Source organism: Artemia franciscana, chromosome 1 (assembly GCF_032884065.1).
Source record: "Artemia franciscana chromosome 1, ASM3288406v1, whole genome shotgun sequence".
NCBI lineage: Eukaryota > Metazoa > Arthropoda > Branchiopoda > Anostraca > Artemiidae > Artemia > Artemia franciscana.
In genome coordinates, this window is record NC_088863.1 from 49190107 (window position 1) to 49210409 (window position 20303).

Below are 20303 nucleotides of genomic sequence, written 5' to 3' on the forward strand. Positions count from 1 at the left end.
TAATGTTGCATCATAACTACTAAAAACGATACGATCGCTCCAGAGGGAGAGGGGATGATATAATTTATTGTTTCAAAAAGTACTCATAAATATGACATTACTCACGGGATTTTGTTCCTAAATTAAGGCCCTTAACGAATTTCTCAAACCCGTGATTTAAATAGATCGTTTCTTCTTAGGCAAAACAATGCCAGGATACTATTTTTTTTTTTTTGGAAAATTGGCATTCTGAGATTTCCCTATAAGGCCTAAGGAGCATGAGGTTATGGGAAACGTATTGAAAATAGTATAGATTGGTTTATTCAACAATTAAATTAAAAAAAAGTTTTTCAACTGAAAGTAAGAAGCGACATTAAAACTTAAAACAAACGGAAATTACTCCGTGCATGAAAGGGGCTATTCCCTCCTCAACGTCCCGCTCTTTACGCTAAAGTTTGACTCTTTTCTCAGTTCTACTTTATAAAACAGTAAATAACTTTAGCGTAAAGAGCAGGACGTTGAGGAGGGAACAGCCCCTTTCATACACGGAGTAATTTCTGTTCGTTTTAAGTTTTAATGTCGCTCCTTACTTTCAGTTGAAAAACTTGTTTTTTTAGTTTAATTTCTGAACGTTTTTGAATTAATGCATGTTTGATTTTGGTTCTCTGCAAATGAATAATTAAAACGAAATTTGCATATTAATTTTTTTTTGCTAAATGGCTTTCTCTTAGTTTTCATCGGACGATTTTGAGAAAAAGGGTGGGGGAGGAGGCCTAGTTAACCTCCAATTTTTCGGTTACTTAAAAAGGCAGCTAGAATTTTAAATTTTTAACGAACGTTTTTATTAGTAAAAATATCTGTAACTTACAAATTAACTTACGTAACGAACTTCTATATTCGCATATTTTTATTATGTTTATGAGGGGGTTTTCCCCCACGTTAATACCTCGCTCTTTACACTAAAGCTTTAATTTTATCCCAATTCCTTAAGATTGACCCCTGAATCACAAAGGCTGTAGAATAAATAGTAGAAATTACTAAAAATACCTTAGCGTAAAGAGCAAGGTATTTCGGAAGAGATGAACCCCTATATGCCTAATAATCTCTGTTCGTTTTAAGTTTTAATGCTGGTCCTTACTTTCAGTGGAAAAAACTTATATTTATTTTTTCATTTTTTTTAATAGTGCTAGAAAATCCTGCTTTTCATTGTTGTTTTTTTTAAATAGTGCTAGAAAATCCTGCGCCCCCTTCATGGAATTTCTCTTCTCCCATGACATATTCCTCCAAGGGAAGATCATCCTACGTAGCCCCCTACTCAACCCCTCTACTCAACCCCCCTCCCCAGCCGAAAAATTTCCCTGAAAAGGTCTGAACACTTCCAAATAACCATTACTGTATGTAAATGCTGGTCAAAGCTCAAGATCCTATAAATTTTCGGGGGTGTTTCCCCTATTTTCCAAAACAATGCAAATTTTCTCAGGCTCGTAACTTTTGATGAGTAAGACTAAATTTAATGAAACTTATATATTTAAAATCAACATAAAAGTCTGATTCTCTTGGTGTATCTATTAGTATGAAAATTCCGTTTTTTAGAGTTTCGTTTACTATTGAGCCGGGTCGGTCCTTACTACAGTTTGTTACCACGAACTATTTGATAAAAATTTAATGGCTCTGACCAAATTTAAGCAATTTAGTCAAAATAGGAACACAAACATTATGCACAACGTCATACGTCAACATGAAATAAACATCTAGAAAAGTATAAATGTGTTAAAAATGGTTAGTAGAAAATTTATAAAATTAACATATAAGGACATAAAGATCAATAGAATATCATGATTATTAAAAGTTTGGGCAGTTGTAGATAAAATGAACTCCTAAAGCTAGTTTCATGTGAAGTTGAGACGTGGCACATCTTGGGAGTCTTAGTAAAATATCATGGCGCTTTTGATTCCGAGGATTTGGATAGAATGGGGCAAGGCGGAATTAAGTAATGAATAGAATAAGAAAATAATTTAGCTTAGGACATTGGATGCGAAAATAATCAGCACTGATAAGACAAAAATAATAACATATTGGGCAAACTTTCCAGTCCTGTGAATTATATTGATCTGAGAGAGAAATCTGGAATAGTTATAACATATTTAATGATACGTCAAACAGGATAGCAAAAAATAAGACATATAGATAAATATGCTAGCGGGTGTCCTATTTTGACAGAGCCAACTTCTTCATTTTTTAAGCATATCAAGAAGATTTCCATCCCATTTTTCCTGTAATACAATTGCAATTATTAATGGTTGAAAAGAAAGACAGTCTTCGAACTGAAATTACAACACGGGAAGCCATAGTATGGACAGAGCTAAAGCATGGATTTGAAACATGGGCGCTACGTAAAGCTGAAGCATATAGAAAAATATTTTCAGAGATATTGTTGAGGGAAGGGTGTAGGTAACCTAAGCTTTTAGGAAGGCTATACTGTCTAGAAAAGGTCTTGGGAAATTCCTAATAGTGGATCAGGAAGGTAGGTCTTCAAACTAAAATTAGAAATTTTTAAGCGATGGTGCTGACAGAGCTCAAGAATAGCTCTGGAACGTGACTGCTTCGAAAGGCTGAGATACAAAGGATAGGCTTTTCTGAGAGAGATTGTCTAAGAAGGGTATTAGGAACCTGTTTGATCAATTTATCAAACAATAAAATATGGTTTGACCCCAGTTTGTAGGATTATAGTGAAAAAAGAGTTAAGGTTGCTAAGTCATGTTTTACAGTTGACAGATAATATGTTGTCAAAAATCGTGCTAATAGGCCGCTCACCTAGGGCCAAATAAAAAGAAAACAGGATGTCCCCAAATGGGCTAGGGTGAAATAAAAAGAAGCATTTGAAGCAAATAGGAATATCATGGGAGGGACTGAGCAGTGAAGCTCTGAAGATATTTCTGGAATTTTGGAATGAATACAATAAGGGGAAAGGTTGTATTATAAGACGTTAGTCCCTATATTCTTTTTTTAAACACTTCGTGGTAAAGAATTGTAAGTAAGGAGCAATGCGGCTCAATAGTAACCGAAACTCCAGGAAACAGAGTCTTGATAACAATAGATATATCAAAAGAATAGACTTTCGATGCTCATTCAAAATATATGAAATTCATCAAGTTCAATATTACCTATCAAAATCTGGGAGACTGAGAAAATTTATCCAATTATTGAAAAAAGGGATAGACTCCAAAAATATCAACTGATCTTACTGAAAATCACACCATCAAATTCAGTATATCAGAGGACTTTACTGTAGAGGTTTCAAGCTACTCTGCAAAAAATGAGGAATTTTGCATTTTCTGCTAGATGAAAGATCACAGATGAGTATTTTTTTTGTTTTACCCAGGGTTGGTGTCATCTAGCCAGCGATCTTAGAAGATCGGGAAGGGGTTAATTTGATTGGAAATCGAAAGTCCAAGTGCCCCCTTTAAGTAAACAAAGATATTAGCGAGCAACTAGCCCCCTCCAGTACCCCTTTTCTCCCAAAGTCACACGATCAAAATTTTTTGATTGCCATTTTATTCAACATAGCTAAAATATCTAACAATTATGTATTTGAGGTATGATTTGACCCCCACAGTCAGCGGGGAAGGGCAGCAAGCTATAAAATTCGCCAATTGTTTGCATCTAGTATTGTTTATTGAGTAATATACAGCCATTTTTCTGAGGGAGGGGTTCTGGTTGGGAGAGGGGGGGGTTACGTGGGAGGGTTTTTCAATGGAAATATTTTTGTGGGGGAATGGAATTTTCAACGAAAGGAGAGCCGGATTTCCCAGCATTATTTTAAAACGATCAAAAATTAAATAGAAAAAATAATACACCTGAAAGTAAGGAGCAGCATTAAAACTTAAAACGAACAGAAATTATTACTGATATGAGGAACGTTGGCACCTCTTCTACCACTCTCTTTATACTAACGTTTTTTTGAATTTTTCAATTGATCATTTATCTCTTGATAAATGATCAATGGAGCTTAGAGTAGCTGGTCTGTTTCTTGATTTGATTAAGGCATTTGACACTGTTGACCACCAATTACTACTTCGAAAATGTGAATTTTATGGATTAAGAGGGGCTACTTTAGCTTTGCTTTGCGATTATCTCCAAAACAGAGAGCATTATGTTCACATTGATGGATTTTCTTCAAGTAAGAGTCTTGTTAAATTTGGTATCCCCCAGGGTTCTGTGTTAGGTCCTACTCTTTTTTTGATTTTTATCAATGATCTGCCAAATGCTGTTGCAGCTACTTCTAGAATAGGGGATATAGTGGATCCCGTACCTTCGGGAACCAGGATCACTACACCCTTATTTGCTGATGATGCGACATTGATGTGTGTTGCTTCAACTGAACAACAACTTACCTCAACAATTAATGCAGCAATGACTATGACATGTCTTTGGTTGAAGACAAACCAGCTTGACCTAAATATATATAAGTCAAATTTTGTTATCTTTTCACGGTCCCCAAATTATTATCCTTGGATTACGGAAATAGCTACACCGAAGGAAATTGTTAAGCGGTCAAATTCCGTGAAGTACCTTGGGATTATTATTGACGAAATTTTGTCATTTAAGTGCCGTGCAAAAGCTATAAATTGAATATTATCGCGGAATTTAGGGATTATCCGTAAACTGAAACATTTATTTCCTTCAAATGTTATACGGTTATTATATCTTTCTCTGATTCATCCGTATATTTTGTATTGCTCGTCTTTATGGCTTGGGACATTCCCCTCAATACTTCGCCCAATCCGCGTACTGCAGAATAATGACATTAGATTATTTTGTGGAATAGGGAACCGGGATTCGGTCAGGTCAATGTACAGTATGATAAATATAATGCCTGCAGCCGGATTGCGTGATTTTTATACACTGGTTTTTATGTATAAGTACCATTATGGGTGCGTTCCAGAATGTTTTACAGGAATTTTTCGGGATAGATCTAATATTCATGATCACATAACTCGAACAAGTGGAGATATTGAGGATCCTCGCCTAGTTTCAAGCATGACTGCTTTTTCAATTATTTATAGAGGGGCTAAGCTATGGAATAAGCTTGTTCCAAGCATCAAAGAATTGCCCATTACTCTATTTAAAGCCGTGCTGCGTGTGGGGTTTCTTGGTAGGTATACCTTTGAATTAGATTGAGATTGATTGATTTAATATTGGAAATAATTGTTTATTGTTTTTTTCTGCTTTTTTTGCTTCGGGATCATGATATTATGTTGTTGATTATGTATGAATCATTTATGTATTTTTTTTTCTCGGTACACGGTTTCACTTTTCTGCTCATTTTAGATTAACTCATTGTTTTTTTTTTGTTTTTTTTTTCTCTTCTATTTTTTGTTCTTTTTTGTTAGTAACACACCCACGCAAGCAACGCTTTTGGTGTGCTACCGATTGATTTTGTTTGTGTTATGTCTTTTGGTTAATAAATTAATACTACTACTACTACTTTAGTAATTTTAAAAGAGCTATTTATTCTAGCCAAACGGCCTTTGTGATTCAGGGGTTATTCTTGAAGAATTAGAACAAATTTTAAACTTTAGTGTAAAGATCGGGATATCGACGACGGGGCGAACCCCCTCAAGTAGGAAATAAAAATATACGAATGTAGAAGTTCGTTACGTAAGTTAATTTGTAAGTTATGTATATTTGTTACTACTACAAATGTTCGTAAACAAAATTAAAAGTTCTATTGGCCTTTTTAAGTAACAAAAAATTGGAGGGCAACTAGTCCCCCTCTCCGCCCCTTTTTCTGAAAATCGTCGGATCAAAACTTTGAGAAAGCCATTTAGCCAAAAAAAAGTAAAATTAGTATGCAAATTTCGTTTTAATCATTCATATACGGTGAGCCAAAATAAAAACCAGCATAAATTCAAAAACGTTAAGAAATTAGATAAAAAAAAAAACGATTCTTTTAGCTACAAGTAAGAAGTGACATTAAAATTTATAACGAACAAAAATTAGTCCATATTTGAAAGGGCTTGTCCCTTTCTCAACACCCCGCTCTTTACGCTGAAGTTTGACTCTTTTTCAAAATTATACATTGTAAAACAATAATAGCGTAAAGAGCGAGGCGTTGAGGAGGGGACAACCCCTTTCATATACGGAATAATTTATGTTTGTTTTAAGTTTTAATGTCACTTCTTACATGCAGTTAAAAAAACGTTGTTTTTTTATTTAGTTTCTTCGTTTTAAGTTTAAATGTTGCTCCTTACTTCCAGTTGAATTTTTTTTAATTCATTCAAATGGTATTCCTTTTATTGTTGGTCTAGATTAATCTTTACTATAGCTTTAAAAGGAAAGAGAAAAATCTCATATATCCAGAAACTAGACACTTGTCACTTTTGTTATTCAGAAATTAGAAATGAGTTATAAGACAACAAGGGTCTCTAGTCAGGGATACAAAAAAAAAAGGTTGGCTTTAATGTTCTCAAAAGCAGGATGAGTAGGACAATTTATGTTCAATCATAACTTGATTCTCTAGGTCTACGGTCGTATTCATCATCCCTTTGAGAATAGCTTAGCAAAGATTTTGGCAATTATCTGAGAAGCGTGAAAATGTCTAATACGACCTTTAGACTTAACAAAGATGATATTTTCTTTTTCGATGGCAAACTGTTTCTGGCAATCGTACTTGACAGATATTTTACGATTTTCCGATTGTATCGCTGTACCCCTTGACAAATTTTCAAATATGATCTCTCACCCAGGAATGGTTTTATGGGAAGTCATAAATTTTACATTTTTTTATTTACCGTAGTCTTTGATTTTGATATTGAATGATTCTTCATTATATTTTCTTGCTTTAGCTTCAAAACATTTTGAGAATAACCTCAGGACACACAAAATTCCGAGTGACATGATGGCTCATTCATTAAATTACGAAAATAAATAACTTTTAAAGAGGACAAAGTAGGTATTACAAACTAAACTATAAGAGTAGATAACAAGGGCCTTTGTCATTGAGTCAACAGATTTATCTTATTATCTTTGGTTTTGTTGGCTCTAATAAGTGCATTTTTGCTTCAGATATTCGTGTCTCAAAATGTTATTCGTTTAGTTAGCTTGTGTCGAAACTATTGTTGATCGTCTTACGTTCCCAACCCTATCATGGCAGCTTTTGAAGGTAAGGTCCTCTATATAAAAGAAATGTGTCTAGACAGGGTTATTCGTGTCCCTTCCCCCGACAAATGCTTAGTTAATCCCTTTCCAAGTGTTACGTCTCTTCGTGGATGGCAGGTCAAAAGACAGGGCAAAATAGTAGCCATGAGTAACTCAATAAAAAACCTGCACATCACAGTCGCCTGGCCCGAATTTGCAATTATATTTCCGAGTTCCATTTTAGGCTAAACCACAGGTTTCCTCAAATTCTATTTTTTTTTTCTTACAATAGACACCTTTTAATTCTTACGAGTACAGAGTAGGAAACTAAACTAATAATTAGTAGTTATTAGCATTAGGAAATAAAAATAAAATAATGTTATTTGCACAGGCAATTATCGCGTTGCTAAATCTTGCACTGGGTTCCTTTGATGGTCTCAAAATTCAAGGCTTTTGCCTCCCAAAAATTCCTTTCGTGAAGTCAGTGGTTTGTTCAACATAAGCAACCTAGTACAAAAGAGGAAATTCTGATGTATTCAATATTATGTCTTCATTTAGTATTAAGTCGTTTTTCTCATATCACTTTATATTAATGAGATGAGTAAGATACTTCAAAGCTATTCCTTTTTCTTTTTTAGTTACACAAATAGCTTGACGTTTCCTCGGGAAATATCATCCCATATGAAGTGAAAAAAAAGTTCACATTTTGTTCCATCTAATTAATTAAAGATACATGAGTACGCACCAATATAATTCCCTGGCTAATAAAACTAGGTCGCTCACAAGAGAGAAAAGACAACAATCTGGACCCACAATAAGCTAGGATGAAATTATGAAAAATCCCTTTTGGAAATTGTGAGACATCCTAGAGCAAATAGGTTTCGATGGCGTGGGGTGTGGGGAAGTCTACGGTATTCAACTGATCTTATGAGGTCAAGCGCTCCAATAATTTTGTAGTTTGTATCAGTGACTAATTGGTGCCATAGCCTATGGAAAATTCTTCAAAGCGAGTTAAAGGCAATTTGAAAGAAAGAGTAACATTTGGCTCCTTCATCCCAGTAAAATTGTTATTGAATAGTTGTGTACTAGACATGCTTAAAAAGAATTAAAGAAAGTAGTTAAGCTAGGTCAATTCAATTTTCAAAGATTTATTGAAATGCATACGTTACTTTCTTGCTGAAAGTTTGATTTACTTTAGCTCCATTACTCTAAAAAAAATATTAAAACAGATGTCCTGTTTTTCCAGCATTCACGCTATAGGCTGATTAATGCATCTCTTCTAGAGTTAATTGCAATCTTTGGGATTTATTTTCTTCTGTTCATCATCTGCACTGTAATAAAAGACGTGGCCGTTAGACGAGAGCAAGCCCAAATAGAATTGGAAAGAGTATAACTAAGATTGCAGACAGATCAGGGTTGCACTTTGAATTCGGCTCGAATGGTCTAGATCTTGTGCCAAGCCTAACTAAAACTGAAGTGACATTCCCAGTGGGCAAAGTGATATATCCTTTCAGAAGAAAAGTATATGCAAGATAGTATTCTATGTAAGTTCAATTTTTATTGCGATTCTGAAAGAGATTAAATAAATTAGTGTGACAATAATTATGTGGAATCAGCGGGCCACCAAAAAGAGTTTCAACATCACATTGCCGTGATAGGCTTTAAAGGGTAACACAGTTTACTCATTATGTGATATTACACCAATAGCAAATTTTATGGATAACCGTTGAAATAAAAGAGAGTGAAAATAAAAGAGCAAACCCAAACAGTATTTGAAAGATTCGATCACGAGTCAAGCGACCCAATTTTGCTGAGTCTATTATGTCCCATCGATAAGATGGCACGGGGTCTACTTAATTTACAGAAATGTGAGTAATATACACAATCTGTCAAGTAAAATACATTTTTTACTAAGAAGAAAGTGTAATCTCTTGAAATTTTATTTCTTAAATAAAACCCGTTTAACCAAAAAGTATAAGTGTAGCAAGTACAGAGGTATTAGCTTTCTTTCTGTACCAAGTAAAATACTTAGCATGACGACACTTATTAGACTAAGAGATGCTGTAAATAAAGTTTTAAGAGAAATACACTCCGGTTTTAGGAAGGGAAGAAGATTCGCAAAATTTTACTTCTTGGATTAGTAGCTGAGAAGCCTCTGAATGCTGAACTCCTTTGTACTCAGTCTTAAAGACTATGAAAAGACATTTAACATAGCTGACAGAAGGGCTTCAGTGGAGATTCTATCTTAGCATGGTATAGCAGGGATACCATGCTAATCGCGTAAGTTGCGACCACTGCAATTTACGAGGATAAATGTTGTAGCGGTTAAAGTAGGAAAAGAGGTTAGTAGTTTGTTCGGTGCGGAATTAGGAGTTCTGCAGGGTTGCACTATATGAATGTTTGCAAGGATTATATTGAAGGACTTTGTATTAAAAAATGCGCCGAAAGCTATAGAATACTGTATCAAATAGAAAGGCAAAATTCTCCTAAATTTCAATTCTAAATAAGATCTGAGTGATCTAAATAAGATATCAGCAAAATAAATGAATTTTTGAAGGCTTTGAGATCTCAGGGTGCAAGAATAATTTTGAAACTAAATTTAAAGAGAAAAGACTAGGTCCCTTAAAGTAGTGAAAGATGAGAATGAGGAGTTCGTGATGGGTACACAAGAAATCAATCAAGTAGATAGCTTCACTTGCCAGAGTGGTCTTAATAGAAAATACAGCAGAAACAGTGAAGATGCGAAAAGTAGAACAAGCTAGGCAAGCGTTCCGAAAAATAGGATTACACGCCTCCGGACTAAGATTAGAATGTTGCTAGCCACGGAGGGTTGCCACCCGGTGGAAAAAATCACTAGATTCTTGAAAAAAAAATATCAATAAATTAGCCCATAAACCACCAGATTATTGAATAGAAATCACTAGAATTATAATACTTTTTATTAGTGTAGTTAACAATAGTTTTGTTTATTGTCTTTACTATTAATTGTAATTGTCTACCATGTTCTATACAAGTGCACCTACAGGAAGGGGGTAAAATTACGCCCCTAGATGAGGAAAAATACCTTTAGATTGACACAATTTTCACAAGGGAAAATTACCCTTGATATTTTGGAAAATGCCTACACTTGTTCAGAGAATATAACACAATCCATGGTTCCTTCCTGTATTTTTCGTAACTAATATCGTTGGCTTATACCGCGATCACTGAAAATTGGTTATCGGTGATCTAATCGAAATATTTGATTTTTTTGTTTTAATTTTTTTCCTTGTCAATTCAAAGCCTCAGTTTTTTCCAAAAAAAATGTAGAAACTATTTTCTTTTTATTCTAGTTGAGCTGGTATATTTACTGGGATACCAGCGACAATTTTGAAAAGGGCCTTTACATGTTTTCATGGAAAAAAATTATCCCACCTTTTACCAATTTTTATGAGCATTGGTCTTATTGCTTCATTAATAAAAAAAAGAGACAATTGTTAATTATACGGAACACATCAAAGAAGTAAAAGTATGTTAATCCTAACGAAACATACCGAAAAATGATAAAATATAGTACTTTAATTTATATTTGACGATATAATTACATTATAATTATATTGTATTGTAATAATATAATTTGGGCTGTATATTTGTACATTAGGGGGTATGGGGGTAAAGTAACCTAATCTAATTTAATCTAACCGTACCCCCACCCCCATATTGTGCAAATATATAGCCCAAATTATATAAGTTCAATGAATCTGTCACCCGTTATTTGTCTTTGTGGCTATGACACTGGTTTTTATATATCTTACATTATATCTGTGTTGAGCTTGAAAGAAAAAACATACAACCTTTCTAAAGTACCAAAAAAAACGCCACACAGGAAGGAGCACTCCGCAAAAGAGTGCTCTCCGTAAAGATCTAGTGAATGGCTGGTACAAGATACAAACTATGTTTTAAGATTAAGCTCATGAATCCCAGCTTATACTCTCCAATATTCGCCAGTCATTAGTTGGAGCGATTTCGTAGCCCTTCCCTCGGAACATTGCTATATCCAGACCATCTTCTTTAATTTCATTTTAAATTTCCTATGTAATATCCACCGCTCTTTTTCCTGTAAGCTGATAATAGCCTAAAAATAAATCCATTTAATTCAACTTTTTTGTTCTCAATGTGCACGTACGAATTACTTCACTCATTCGATCAATGTGCGAGGCATCAGGTGTGCTGTCAAACATTAGACAAAAACACTTTGCCTCTTTCATGTCAGTTAATATGTTTTCCTTTACCATAGGGAAGAGTGAGGTGGTTTGATCACTTTTTCGCTTTGGCAGACTGTGTGGCCAAATTTTGTGAGCTAGAAAAATGATTCTGATGTCAAAAGATAGAAAATTCATTGTTCGTCGTCCACGATTTTTTTATAGACTTTATTTACCATTATTTTATCTTCGAAAATATTTTTAAGAGATGAGGTCAGAAGTGACCAATGTGCTCCATGGGTGGGGTAGATTGGTCAAGCGCATGGGGCAGGTTGGTCACATTTTTAGTAATCTCTATTTTACTTCTAACACCATGTGCAGTTGCAGTACTATTATTGTTCCAATTATATTTTAATTCAGATACAAAATTTAACTCATGTTTTGCTTATTCAACCGAATATTTGCTCAAATTTATAGCGAAGACCAGTGCTTTTGAGGCACGTTCAGTCCCCCCAGAGATCCTGGGAACTGGAAGCTTCATAACAATGTCACTTTTGGGAACTAGTGACTCATCAACTGCTTCCGGAATAACAAATTTCCATGAAGGAGATTTCCTCCGAAGGAAGGTGACAGCATATCCTTCACTGGTATCTTCTTTGACTTCCCCAGCAAAGTACTTGTTCACTCTCTTGCCTAAAAACTCCACAAGAATAAGGTCACCAACACTGATTTCATCTTTTTCAGCTGTACAGTCATCCATATCAATGTCAAGGTCAAAATCATCATCAAAGACCATCTTATTTTCACTATCAGAGCTGGAATTATCTGCTTCAACAAAAAGGGGCCTACGCGCCATTTTCTTTGCGGTGTTCTTGCTGGATTTACTGGCTTTTTTCTTCTCAGTTAGGGCTATTTTTTCATTTTTACGTTTCTTCTTAGCCGACAGTTCTTCGATTAAAGCGTTTTTGTCTAGTGTGTCAGTAAAAACCTAAGACCTCCCCTTCCTCTGCTTAATCGTATCATGCTTTTTTGGCGGTGCTTTTGGGTAAGGTCCTACTACTTGTGGGCTAAGTGCAGCAGACGCTGATACCCCAAGATCTTGAAAATCACTCGAACTTGGTTCTGATTGTGATTGAATTCCAGTATCTTCTGCAAGAAACATGTCTGATTTTGTTCATTGTGGAATACCAGATGAATCAGGTCTGTCGGTAACCTCCGCGGCTAGGAATTCGTCATCCTAGAACACATGTCGATCACAGGGCCAAATTCCGGTGACCCTGAATCCAGATTTGATATTCATTGGAGTCAATGCACGAGGAGAGGTAGTTCCAACTAATTCAGCAACGTAGTAAATATAAATGGATTTTCCTGAATTATACGTCATCCACGTGTCGCAGGCAGCATTATAGTATGCCTTGAGCGGGCCGTAGCAACTCCGATCTAGGGGCTGCAGTTTATGGCTTGTGTGTGGCGGGAAGGTTAATGCTATGATGTGCGACTTCTTCATCAGTTGAAGCGACTCAATGGTAACATGGCTAGTGTGATTGTCCATTAGAAGAAGCGCCGGTCTTTCAACGATAGGCTTGCTGTGGTGGATGAAATGTTCAAGAAAAACCACAAAGTTCTCTCCAGTCATCCATCCCGAGGGATCAGCAACGCTCACACTCCCAGGCAGAGATACCCTCATCATGTAAGGAAGAAACTTTACCCTCGGAAAAATAATGAATTCTGGGATGGCAATTGCTTGAGCACACAGCTGTGCACATTGTGACTAGCACCCCTCTTTCTCCTAAAGTAGTTCTTCCAACTTGCTTCTTTCCTTTCTCTGCTACTATTTTTCTTGGATTCTAAACAGTAGTGGGGCCAGTTTCATCTGAGTTCCCTACATCACAAGCCGAAACACTGTATTTGCGCGGCAGTGACTCATATGTCTCAAAAAATGCATTGACTACAGGTCTGTTAAACGCAGTAGCTCTTGTAATACTAGTTGCTTCTGGAGATCGGAGAGAAAGTGTTGGGTTGCGGCGTAAGAAGGCCAAGAGCTAGTCCTTACCAGTTGCTTCCGCTTCTCCCAATAATTAATATCCTTACCCAGTTTCTTAGCAACATTAAATGTCAAGGTTCTGACCTCCTTCGTTGAAAGTCCATGATGAAGTTCAGATGCTCTAATAAGATAATTTTCAAGGCTTTTCTCCTCTTCAGCCGTAAAAATTCTTCGCGTTTTGTACCGTGAGATAAGTTTCTCCAGTGGTACTCCAGTAACATCATTCGCATTTGTTCCACCTTCTTCTGAGAACTTCTGAGTGTAGCGCTTAAGAGTCAATCAGGAAATGTGCATCTTGCGTACTATGGTAGCAAACTTTCCTCTTTCCATTATTTTTTGAACACCTTGTCTCATAACCTTAGGAGAAATGGTCCCATTTCTGGTTTTTCTCTTGTAGGTCCTCATTTCTGTTTAAGCTTACCTGCAAAGACGACAAATTAATACAAAAAATGAAAAAACTCGAAAGAAAATTAAAATAACATTTTCTTTCATACTGTGGGGCAGGTTGGACAGCACGCCTTCAAAGTGGCCAACCTGCCCCGTAAGAAAATGACCAACCTGCCCCACAGCGAAAAGCTAAACAAAAACATGGCTAATTCAAAAACTATTAAAGTTAAAAACTCAGATCTAAACCTAAAATGGAGCCAATTAGTTGGCTTTTCTACCATGAAATTTTCGTTGCTATTACTCTTCTCGTTTTCTCTCAAAACGAAAATACGTCGATCTAAATTTTTCCCAAAAACTTTTTTCATAAAGAGGCTGTAGCCACTATTTTTTCATGGTATGTATATGATGCAATTTCTCACAATCAGTAGCAGTTCCAGAATTTTTTGGCAACAGATGGCAGACCAATGCCCAAGCGTTCAATCTGCCCACTTGTATAATATCCTTTGACTGCCGTTTTGTTCGTTTTGCACCTTGACCGTTTTTGACTGCTTTGAAAGTTCTAGTTTGATCAAGGGCTCTCTGAGCACAGGATCATGCTTCGATAACAGTTCAATCACCTCTAAGAAATGCCCCTTGTTTTCTGATTGCATATTTACCCTGTACCTGCCAAATGGGAGATTTTGACCAGTTAAAAACAAAGTGGCATTTAACAGTCTCTTTAGAATATCTCTCCATTTTCGTTTTTCTGTTTCAGCAGCTGCTTGGTTCGCTGTATCATAAAAAACATACGAATATAGAAGTTCGTTACGTAAGCCTAATTCATAAGTTACGTATATCTTTTACTAATAGAAACGTTGATAAAACATTAAAAGTTCTAGTTGTCTTTTTAAGTAACCAAAAAATTGGAGGGCAACTAGAGCTCCTCCCCTGCTCTTTTTTTTTCTCAAAATCATTCGATCAAAACTATGAGAAAGCCATTTACCCAAAAAATAAATATGCAAATTTCGTTTTAATTATTCATCTGCGGAGAGCCAAAATCAAATCATGCATTAATTCAAAAATGTCCAGAAATTAAATAAAAAAACAAGTTTTTTAACTGAAAGTAAGGAGCGACTTTAAAACTTCAAACGAACAGAAATTACTCCGTATATGAAAGGGGCTGTTCCCTCCTTAACGCCCCGCTCTTTACGCTAAAGTATTTTAATGTCTTAAAAGGAGAGTTGAGAAAAAGAGTCGAACTTTAGCGTAAAGAGCAGGGATTTGAGGAGGGAACAGCCCCTTTCATATACGGAGTAATTTCTGTTCGTTTTAAGTTTTAAGGTCGCTCCTTACTTTCAGTTAAAAAAACTTGTTTCTTTTATTTAATCACTTAGAAAGGAGCAAAGGATAAACTCTAATTTCTTTAGCAATGATAGAACTTTTAAAGTTTAAGAGACACATCAAATGCCATTTCTCTACCGCAATCCCAAGTACGAAAAACCCCGAATGATAAACTCAGCTGACATCACGACAGAAATAAGTAGAAACAATAGATGACAGCACTTTCAGACCCGTGTGAAAAGGCCATTTTTTTTGTTTCTGTAAATTTTTCTATTTATCACTCAAAGAAGATATATTGGCTGTGGGGCCGGGTAACTACCGCATATATTTAACACTTATAGATTTAGTTCATCTTCAATTTGAAACTGGTGCCTGCCTGCTTGCTGCTAGAACGGAGCTTTCCACTCGAAAGCAGAAACATGGTTTGATGAAACGAAGGCTTGACTGCATACCTTCAGATAGTTCTGCCTGACATAGGCTATAAAACCCCACTTCACTTCACACACTATAGGCTCTCTCTCAAGGACAAGCAAAAACCATCCTTTTTGCCCCAGGCAAGAGTTCTACGAAGCGTTCCAAAATACAAAGTCATATTCATCAATCCGGCCTAAAGTCCACACTTTCTGTAAAAACCGGAGAGGTTTCACTCTTACCACTTTCTAGAAATAAGTTGAAATCGGGGTACTAGGAAAAAAAACGACAAAACCAAAGTGTTACTCTCGCAATACAATTCAAGAAATTCTTATATGGTGAAGACTCCTGGCAAAAAGACCAATTCTTTTAATCAATATACCGCTAACATTCAAAAAGTAAAGTTAGGTGAATCCTAATGAAAAATACCAAAACATGATGAAAATATAATACTTTAGAAACCCATTTGGGCAATATAATGCACGATAGGGGTGGTTGGGCGGTGGTAACCTGACCTAAGCAAATCTAACCCCCAGACCCCCCCCCCCCCCAAATATACATAACAAGTTATGCATTTCCAATGTTTTCTGTCACCTGCTTCTTGTTTTCCACTTAGTGTAAGGTAATTGTTTCTTAATACAGACAGATAAGACCGATAGGTTCTCGAGTTTTACATTGTGCAAACTTGAGTGTTGGTAGTATAATACATAAGGAGCCTTTAATCTATCACGCATTGAATTCTTATGTTTTTGGGATTAATATATTATGCCTAAACGTAGAGTAAAAGATAATAAGGCTCAATCTAAATTATAGAAAATAATAGAAAAAGGTGTTATCCTAAAGGGACCACTTAATTCCTGAGTAAAACGCCGGTTATATTTTGAACGAGCATAAAAAAAAGGTCTCGAGTGGTATGTTCATCTAATTTATAGCTCGATAATGAAAATATCTCCAAATTTGTCATGAGACCCCCCCTCCCCCTCTCTGCATAGCTACAATACTTTCCCTTCCTATGTTTAGAATATATTTTCATTCTAACTCTCTTATATTTTCAGACCTTTGAAAATTAAACAGAATAGCAAAAGAAACCAAAATTTATGCGCACGGTCCAGCTTTCTAAAATAACTCTTTGCATCGATGCTCAGAATTACACTGAGTGTAAACGTGTTCAAATGAAATTCTTTACCACGAGTCACAAGAGAATATTTGATGTAACGGTACAGTCTTGTAAACATTATGCTTTTACAAGCACAGGAAGAAAGGTCAACAATTCAATAGTCTATGCCTGGTTTTTTGATGTGCAGTAATAATTGAGACAAAAACCTTGGAAAGTAGTGAACAAATTATGTCGAGTTAAGTGAAAGTGATACTTACTAGGGGTAGATTGTCACTAGTGATAAACCACTAGGGGTGGCAACCCTGGACGAAAGGGATTTTTGGGAACCGAAAGAAATTCTTCCACTTTAATATATAATATTTTTATTTCTCATTCTTCTAATTTGAAGTTTACTTCTGGTCTTGTTTTCACTGATCTTTCTGATCACTTCCTTATTTATCTGTCACTTTTTATGCCTGAAAATGGGATTGCTGTGAATAAGCAAGGTGAGTCTTCTTTTAGAACTTTTACAGACAAAACAATTTCTAATTTAATACATAGTCTTCAGAGTAATGATTGGTCTAGTGTTCTTGAAGCTAATGATGCGGAATGTGCAATGAGTTTATTTTTGTGTCGTATGTGAGCTCTGTTGGATAAGCATTTTCCTCTCAGAAAGAGGTCAAGGAATTCTACACGCAGATTTCCATGGATGTCTAGAGGTCTGGTCAATGCTACACATCTGAAGGCGTCTATGTTCAAGATTGCATGTAAAAGTAAGACACAGGATGATCTTTTGAAGCATAAACATTATAAAAACGTGCTTACTTCTTCAGTACGTGCAGCCAAAAAGCTGTATTTTTCGTCGAATCCATGAATGTAAGGGGAACTTGCGAAAGGTTTTGACTGTAGTTAATGAAGCTCTTTCTCTCAGGAAACTCAAACAGTCCTCCCCCCCCCATGTCATTACAGGAAAGCTGATGGATCTAATGTGAAAAAAATTCTTCAACGAGCGCCTTCGATTTTTTTTTCACCACACTTCCTTTGGTTCCTATTCCACCCCAGAGCAGAGTAAGTAGTTTTCCTTTAGCAGAGAAGTCGTTTTTCCTTTCTCCATGCAGTGATACCGGAATTTCTAGTATTATTTTTCAGATTCCATGTAGCCGTTCAGATGACGGTTTTGGTTTGAGGAATAATGTTCTTTAAAAAAGATTGGTCAGTTCGTTTCCAACCCCATCTTACACATAACTAACCTCTCTCCTTCTTTTTTTTCCCTCATTTATTTAAAGTTGCTAATGTTGTACCTCTGAATAAAAGAGGTGATTTCAAACTATAGACCTATTTCTCTTCTTACCGTAATCTCTAAGGTTGTTGAAAAAATAGTGTATCGTGGGCTCTCTTCATTTTTATTTAGTACTACTATGACTGCAGGGAATTCTCTCATAACTAACCATCAGTATGGCTTTCGTCCCAGTTTCTCTACCTTGTATGCACTTTCAGACGCAACAGAGTTTGTGTGTGTTAATCTTGACAAAAGTTTGTGTGTTTTGGATCTATTTCTTGACTTTGCAAAGGCATTTGATATGGGCGACCACTCTGTTTTTTTTTGTCTAAATTATTTTTACTTGGAGTGCATGGAGTCCCACTTGAATGGTTTAATTCTTACCTCTCAAGGAGATCTCAGTATGTTTCGGTTAATTAAACTTCTTCCTCTACTTTGCCTACATTGAAAGGTGTCTCACAAGGCTCTGTACTTAGACTACTTTTGTTTTTAATTTATATTAATGATCTTGTCGATGGTCTTCATCCCCTTGTGTACCCTATTATTTTTTCTGACGACAGTGACTTTTTCATTGCTGCAGTGGACCTGCCATCTGCCACTTCCGTAGTTTAAGATCTTCTTGATAGAGTAAAAGATTAGTGCTGGTCAAATAGTATGGCTCTCAACAGCCAGAAAAGTGCCATTGTGAACTTCAGGGCCCATTATCGTATGAGAGACGTGCAGGATTCAATCATCCTGACTTATGGGAATGATATTATACCACAAGCTACTATGGTGAAATTCCTTGGTGTGTATCTTGACTGTTTTCTTTCTTTTAAACCCCATATAGCGCACCCGCTCCCTTGTCCTCCGCCAGTCTTCAATGTTGCACTGGGTTAACTCATTTCTTCTCCCAAATGTTTTGCTTTCTCTTTGTTATGCTTTTATTTTTCCTTACCTTTCATATTGTTGTCTTGTCTGGGATAGTACTAACAAGTCTCTTCTCTGCCCACTTTAAAGAGCCCAAAATAGGGCAGTGAAGGCTACTTGTCTTCTTCCTCAATCTTACCCTTCCTCTGATCTTTATAGTGATACTGGAATAGCTCCGCTGGATAATATTGTGGCTAAAATCTACCTTTATTCAGCGCCCTCTGCTACTATGGGTACACTTCTACCATCTCTGCAGCAGTTTTTTCTTACGGACAGACTCGGGTAGGCACTCTTCTCCTTTACGTAGTTCTTCTGGCGGATTCATTGTACCCAAATGATCATAAACAGCAGCTCAGAAGTCGCCTGTTTATTAATCACTTCTACTATGAACTCCGTCCCTCCTGGTGTACCTCTATTTCTCTCTGTAACGGCAATGTCTCGTCGGTATTTCCAGTTTAATGTTTTTTCTTGTTATTATTATTTTATCAAAATTTATATGTCTCTTCTCTTTATTTGATATATTTTTCAGATTCTAAAATGTTTTGGATTCCATCCTAATTTATATTTCTTCTTCGTTTCAATTCTTTTTAGTTATATGTTTATTTTTCCTTCTATATCTCCTATCTGATAAATGTCCTTGTCTTGTTCCAGTATCTTTTTTCTTTTCTTTTGTATTTGCTTGTATTTTTATTGTATGCGCTTTTTTTATTGTATGTGATTTATAAAATTGTTTTATTTTTTGTTTGTTGGCCCATCACAAGCTAGGCTTCTTGGGTTTCGTAATTACTTTACATTTTGTAATTGTTTTTTTTAGTATCAATAAAATTGATTGGCAGCTCTTCCTTGAGTAAAAATTATTTTTATATATTTTTATAAAAAGGTATTTTCAGACAAGATCTGCCAACAAATTTGAAAACTGCCAAGTGGCATCACTACTTTGCTACCCCATTTTTTGCATGGCGGGCCCAAATCAATCACAAGTCATTTTAGATCGATTTTTGTCACTCCTCCGAGGCTGGCATCTGGGGTCCTTCCCCCCGATTTTCCCTTCCTACGCTACTAGGAAGATCGGCTAAATGCTTTCTGAAGGAAAAAAGTTGTAAAAAAAAAAGTTTCATACCTCTTTTTTTAGCTTATCTCGAAAGAAGTTCAGAATGGCTTACCGATGACAGATAGCCAAGGACTGTGTTTTTTGCCATCCCTCTGAGTAGTTTTGAACGATATTCAATATCGATATGTCGACCCAAATATCGATATCGAAACGTAATTATCGATATCGAAAACAAGATTGGGATTTCTTGTTATTATTTCTTTAGTTTTTTTTCTTTTACATCTAACGGTGAACGTCCAGCCGAAAATATTCAACAACAAAAAATAATGCGTAAATGGCCGAGAAGAAGAGCAATAACGCATCCATATACTTTACTCATACATGCTGATACATACCCTGCTCCCAAACTCAGTGAGAGAGGACTCTCAAATGTGGCATAGAACCTCCAAGGCTTTGTTGGATACATGCCTTCTAGGTTGTTAAGTTTTGGTCTTATCCCACCCGTC

The 20303-nt window shown here is 35.9% G+C and overlaps 1 long non-coding RNA gene across 1 annotated transcript; it reads left to right on the forward strand.

Moving 5' to 3' along the window:
* The first annotated feature begins 7016 nt into the window (after positions 1–7016).
* Positions 7017–19585, forward strand: LOC136030988 (uncharacterized). The gene is made up of 3 exons (XR_010618409.1): positions 7017–7144; positions 8403–8663; positions 16518–19585. It is a non-coding gene; the product is annotated as an uncharacterized LOC136030988 (long non-coding RNA).
* The last annotated feature ends 718 nt before the right edge of the window (positions 19586–20303 follow it).